The sequence below is a fragment of the Corvus brachyrhynchos genome, unplaced genomic scaffold, assembly GCF_000691975.1.
Source record: "Corvus brachyrhynchos isolate BGI_N302 unplaced genomic scaffold, ASM69197v1 scaffold1560, whole genome shotgun sequence".
Taxonomy (NCBI): domain Eukaryota; kingdom Metazoa; phylum Chordata; class Aves; order Passeriformes; family Corvidae; genus Corvus; species Corvus brachyrhynchos.
This window is the reverse complement of record NW_008235946.1, coordinates 85,669-91,927: the sequence shown is the minus strand read 5'-3', so window position 1 is coordinate 91,927 and position 6,259 is coordinate 85,669.

Genomic DNA, 6,259 nt, shown 5'->3' with positions numbered 1-6,259 from the left:
CCAGCATGGGGACTATGGCACCTTCTGCACGTCAGCATCCATATTCACAGGACATTGGTGTGATACACCCAGTTCTGCGTGTGCAGGTCATTCACTTGTATTGGCGGGGGCTACCAGTGACGGTCATGGCCCATTATTGCATCAGGTCTAACTGCAGTGTCGGGGTCCCTCCCCCCCACCATGTAGTCCTGGGAGAGGGGCCCTGCGGGGGAGGCACAGGGTTTCCCTGGCCCCTGGTCAGCTTCATTCCCCATTGGTTGGTTTGTGTTCCCTGCGCAGGCAAGGACCCTTGGGTCCTGTGACTGCCTCAGTTCCTCGGCAGAGCCCCGGCCATGCAGCTGGGAAAATAAACATCGCTGAAACATCTATCAAGAATCGGTCCATATATATTTCTTTTCCATGAGCCTCCTTGTTTGGTACACGTGTTACAGTAATCCCTGCTGTAACACTGCAGGTCTTATCAAGAGAGCCAGGCAATGGCAAAAGAATTTGTCCTTTCTACAGTTCTCTACAGTCCCCCCCTGCTCTCTGTTTTTGGGACATGACATGTCCTAAAACTGGAGGGGTGGTGAAATAGTGCTTTACCAACTTTTCATGTAGGGAATATTTCATCCTCTTGGCAACATCCAGGACTGTTTCTCCTGCTTTATTAGCTGAGAGGGGAAGCGGCAGCCTTGATGCCCATGAGCCCATTCTGTGCTCAGTGAAATGAAGAGCAGTGTTGCATTTGGAGTGTCTGGCATCAAATAAGCCTTAAAGAAGGGACAGCCCATACCCAGATCAGAACAAAGGCTCAGATCATTAAAGGATTGTGGTGGGAAGATGAAGAGCACAGGAGCTGAGACAAAAGGAGGAGGACAGAAAGGAGGAGAAGTAAATCCAGATGACTCACAGAGATGGGTCAGGATAGAGAGGGGAACAGAAGAGCGCTGTCATTGCCAGAGCATCAAGGATAAAAAACCGGAGAAGGAGGTGACATCCTCTGTATCACCACAGAGAGGTTTGGGCAGACCTGGTATGTGTGTCCTGATGCCTGATGGACACCCAGACCACCTGGACACCCAGGTCCCCGTGCTTGCAAGCAGGGGTGTGAGTGCAAGTGCAAGCAAGTGACAACCATTTTCTTTCCGTTAGACCTCCAAGGAGTGGAAAGAGCTGTAGTTTAAAGTCAGAGGGTGGGACCTGTGATGGTGTTGCTGTAATGCAAAACCCTTCCTTGAAGAGCTGCACCATGAGTCTGGTTGGGGTCGCATGAGCTGGAAGGGAGAAGGGAACAGCAAGAGGTCTGCACCTGAAGGGACTGCAGAGTATCCCCAGACCACTCAGTGGTGGGGCCTTCACTGTGGACTCAAGATCCTTGAAGTACCTTAAGGTATTCTTGAGGTATTCTAGGTAGTCAGTAAAGGCAGGTCAGGCACAGTTGTGCCCAGTGTGGCCAAGGCAGTGAGAAATTTGGCTGCCAAATCACTCTGTGATGGGGGGACACACACCCAGCTCCTGCCACCCCAGTGCAGTCTCCCGATCCTCCAAGGGGCTGCCACTGCGCTGCCTCGAATGGAAAGGGGAGTATCACAGGAAGAGGCAAGATAGAGACACTTACCGCGTTGGAAATTATATAACCCTTAAAATTCTAAGTAACTTTAGTCATAGGTTTGTTCACCTCTGCCAAAGATGTGGGGATAATTGAAGATTATCTTCAAAATACACTGTTTACCGAGGGTTTGAGTTTTGCTGGGTGAGGCTTGATGAGCCTCAATGAACAAAGAGAAGATTCCCAGACTCTGGGAGTTTAACATCTACAAATTGGGAGTAGCCAGAAGATACAGAGGGCATAAATGGACACGAACAATCATCCCCTGATGTGGTTGGAGACACATGGTCTGGGAAAAGGCTGATAAGAGAACCAAAGAATGAGGATCAAATTAGCATTGAAGGTAAAGGGATCGATAATGAATAGAAGATCAAGTACTAAAAATTGTGTAATTTAAGACCAATGAATGAGAATTTCTTTGGATTTTTTATGTATAAATATGTGAGAAGTCTGGTAAAGAACCATGTGTGGACAGAATGCTTTCCATTGCACATCCTGGCCAGAATAAAGTAATGCCTACTTCTCTAACGCTAAAAAAAATGGTGCTGGAGGGTTTTTCTTCTTCCTGAGTTTCAGTGACAATCTGATGGTGGAAATACTTGTCCCTTCCCATTTCACCCAGAATCCTGGTTTTAAAGCTCACTTCTGTGTTGTGAAGAGGAGATTCATGAGCAGTATAAATTGTTAGACCTATGATATGGGCACCAGAGCACCAGCACACATCATCTCAGAACCAGCGCTTTGGCAGTCTTCCTACCTGCACTCCAGCATTGGAGCATTATCTTTGAAAATGAGTTCAATGCCTGTTTTGGCTTCTGCTGTGCTTGTGCTCTGTGCGGCAGAGCAGCTGGGGCAGTGTTTACCTTGTTGGACTCTGCCAGCTTGGTGACTCCACCCACGCTGCAGTCCCACCAGGCCTGTGGCTGCTCACCAGAGAGGGAGACAGTGAGGTGGGGCAGGGGCATGAGCTCCTGGGTCAGGAGTACCGCAGAGCAAGCTGGTTACTCCCAGAAGAGGGGAGAAGAGCATCTCCTGCTCTGAGCCAGAGAGCAAAGCTACCACTTCTGTCCCAGGCTGTCAACAGCAGGAACTTGTGATATGTGGTACTCCACTCACAGAGGGTCACATGTACCCCAAACTGGCTTCTGAGCACTGCTGAGCCTGGAGAGACAGCCAAGAGCAGTGTCAGAGCAGGGCACCTTGCTGGATGTGAGAAGAGGCTGAACCTGAGGCTGTCACCCTGCAGGCAGGGTTCCTCACCAATGCCATCTTCAACCTGCCTCTCCCCAGCCACAGCCAAATGTTCTGAGCACTTTAGCAAGACCAAATAGGTATTTCCAGAGAAGAGCTGAGCAGATACTCTGTGTGTGCACAGGATGCAAAGTCCCATGGCTATTCACTGATGGTGATGTTTGCTTTGGCCACCAGCAGCAGTTTGTTATGAGAGCAGCAGTGCTGTAGTGGTGTGTTCCCCTCCACTGTTCACTTTCCTGGGCTTCTGCTGCAGCAGAGGTGTCGGGGACAATAGCAGCACCTCCAGGAAGATCCACCAGCTCCTGCCCCAGCAAACACTGCCTGGTGCTAGCACACCTGTCCTGCTTCCCACGTCACTCACCATTGTGACACCTCAACCCAGAGGGAACAAGGGAAACCCTCTGATCTAGGGGTAGTTACCCCAAGCCCAGACTGAGCCATGTTTGCTAGCAGGTTTTCCATGATGTTTCTTCTCTTTTTTGGGGAGCACTTTGGAGAAGATCATCAGCCTTGAACCTCTCATTAGCCAAGCTTAATCATGACAAGCTGGCTGGGTGTCATGAACTGGACAAGAAAATCAAAAATATGCAAAAGGGTTAGATCAGATAAAAGCACTGTCAGGTGGAAAATCATCTCCCCAGGTTCCTGTAACCAAGAACACAGCAAAGATGAGACTGTGTCTGCCTGTGGTGCCACTAGAGACAGAAGCGCTGTCCTTTCAAGGTGTCCTGCCACATTTAAAATCTCCAAGAGATTAATAGATGTTACTGTCTCTTCAGAGCCCAACAAATCTGGTGAGAATCTAGTTAACATGGTGGCTTCTGTGAAAAAGAATCGATCATCCCCTTTTCACATTTAGAAACCAAGGCAACCAAAGGTAAATTTTGTCCCCAGGCCAGCAGCTGAACTTTGCCAAGCCCAGGATCTCAGCAGAGCCCTGGGGTGTGCAACAGCTGCTCCCCACAGAGCTGCTTCTTGCTCACCAATTTGTTCCAACACATCTCAGTGCTTCTTGCTCACTGTATCATTTTGCTTCTTTGCTTTAGGGATACACACCAGCAGCATGCCTGCAGCTCTAGAGTTTCCTCAAGTTACTAACTCCACTCTCTTCTTCCACTTACAGCAAGGACCCATGCTGTGGTTTTGCAGGAAAAAAATGCTGCCCCGATTTTTCAGCCTACAGTAAGTTTGGGATGTCCCAAGGAAATCCCCTCAGAAGTTCGCAAGTAAACCTCAATTGCAAATTGGCCTTGGAAATCTTGGGCTCATGGTTTTGATTTCTGTCCCCTTCACACACAGCATGAGGAGGGCCGTGGGGTCACAGCCAGAAAACCTCCCTCTGCTGTGGCATTCCTCACACTGCTCAAGTCTGCCTGTTGCTCCCAGCTCATAGAAAGCACCACTTTCATCAGAAAACTGTTCCCTCCCAGGCATGGGAACCCATAAGGACAGGCTGGAGAACAAAGCTGTTTGCCATAAGGGTCTGTGGGATGGGTAGTCATACCTGCAGAAGTGCCAGCATAGGCTCGCTCAAATCCACGATCTCTGCATATGCCTGAAGCAAAGAAAAATATGTCTGTTGCCTGAGATCAGAAGAAAAACTTTCCAAACAATATTAACAGTGGCAATATAAAGAGCAGTTCTTTAATGAAGCTTTCAGGTGCACAAAATATACCTGTGCTCACACATGGCATCAGATTTTCACAATTTTTATAAGTTCAGCTAATTTGTGTATCTAGCAAGTACATCCAATAGAAGACCAGTTGTCCTGGTAACCCACCCTTGGACCTGCCCCACTGGAGTCCCTCCAGGGGTTCTTAGCCCTGTATTTTATGTTTCCCAGGTGCTGGTGTAAAACAAGATATCCTTGTTAGAAGTTCTTTTCTTGAAAATAAGACTAAACAGAATTTCAAGAAGGTGGCATAATGTGTAAGAAAGGGTAACTGCTGTTCTAAAGTGTAAGAAAGTGCTAGAAACTATAGATCTATATATTAAAAATTCAAAAAGCTAAAAATATACAGAAAAAGCTAAAAATCTTTAGGCATCATGCCCTTGTCCTTCATGGCTCCTGGGAGGACAGAGTGCTGAGCAGCATGGCTCCTCTTGGCATATTTTTTCTCAACATGTTTGGAAATGACATTTTTCTGAAAGGCCCTTTACAGAGACCAGCCAAGTATGAGTTGGGGGCCACAGAGCAACCCAGGTGAGCATGCCAGGCCCACCTCCCTTCTCTGTCTTCCTCAACCACCTTCATTCTCTCTCACTCAGCCCTGACAGTCAGTTTAACACTTCCCCTCTCTCAGCATTCCTAACAACTCTCACAAAACACTATGGTTTTCTCAAAGCTTCCTCTACTGCAGCTATGTAATTAAATAAGGCCTTGACTTTCATGCATTTAAAGTGCCACAGCCAGGGCAAGGACCCCTGCATGCACTGTGGGAAGCCAGAACCAACTCCCTGTCTTTCTTCCCAGCAGGGATCCTACTGCCTTCATCCAACACCCTGCTGTCTTGTGCTGGCAGGGACAAGAAAGGGCTGATGCCTCTCCCAGGCACTCATTGCTTTCTAGAACCCCCTCCATTACCTCTGGTCCAGGATAAGAAGGCCTGGGTGGGAGATGCTCAGGGTGCTGTGGAAATTTGTATTCAGTGATGTCTATCAGCCCTGGTGATGTTTTCCACTCTCCTCTCCTTTCCCATCCTCCCCAGCCCTGACCCATCCTTAGCCTTTCAGACACTGCTACCCTCCCAGTTCAGCACTGGGCTCAGCTCCCTAATGGTGAGAATCAGGGGAAAGGAGCAGAAATCTCAATGATTGGGAAATGCCAAATGGTATGAACTGGCCACGAGTATCCATTGGTCAGGAACAGCTTCCACACTAGGACTGGCCAAGTAATCTGGGACTCTTCCCCAGGAGAGTTTAAGAACAGCAAAAGCAGTTGCTGGCTAGAGGATTGTAGTGGTTTGGTCCAAAATACTCATTACTGTTTACCTTCTGTGAGATAAGAATTAGGAGAAACGCAAAGCAGGCACCAACCTTGAAAGAATATAAAGAAGTTTATTAACAGACCTAAAAGAACAAAAAAAAAATCATACCACACCTTCAGAACTCTTCTCCTCCCCCCACCTTCCTCCCTTCTCCCACTGACAATGTAAAAAGACAACCCTTAAGATGTTCAGTCTGTTTATCACTTCCATAATAACCTTGTTCAGTCCATTTAGGAATAGGAGTCTCTCTGCTCGCATGTGAGTCCCTTCCCCCAACTTGCAGCTTTTCCTGCAACTGCTCTCAAGGGTCCACTCTTGAAGTTTTTTGGGGTACAATTTTAAGGTTGAACCGTTCAGAAACAAAAGTTCTCTTCACCCATCTCTGGGAGCATTTCATCTCTAAGAACAGAGGCCCTTCTCCTTCCCT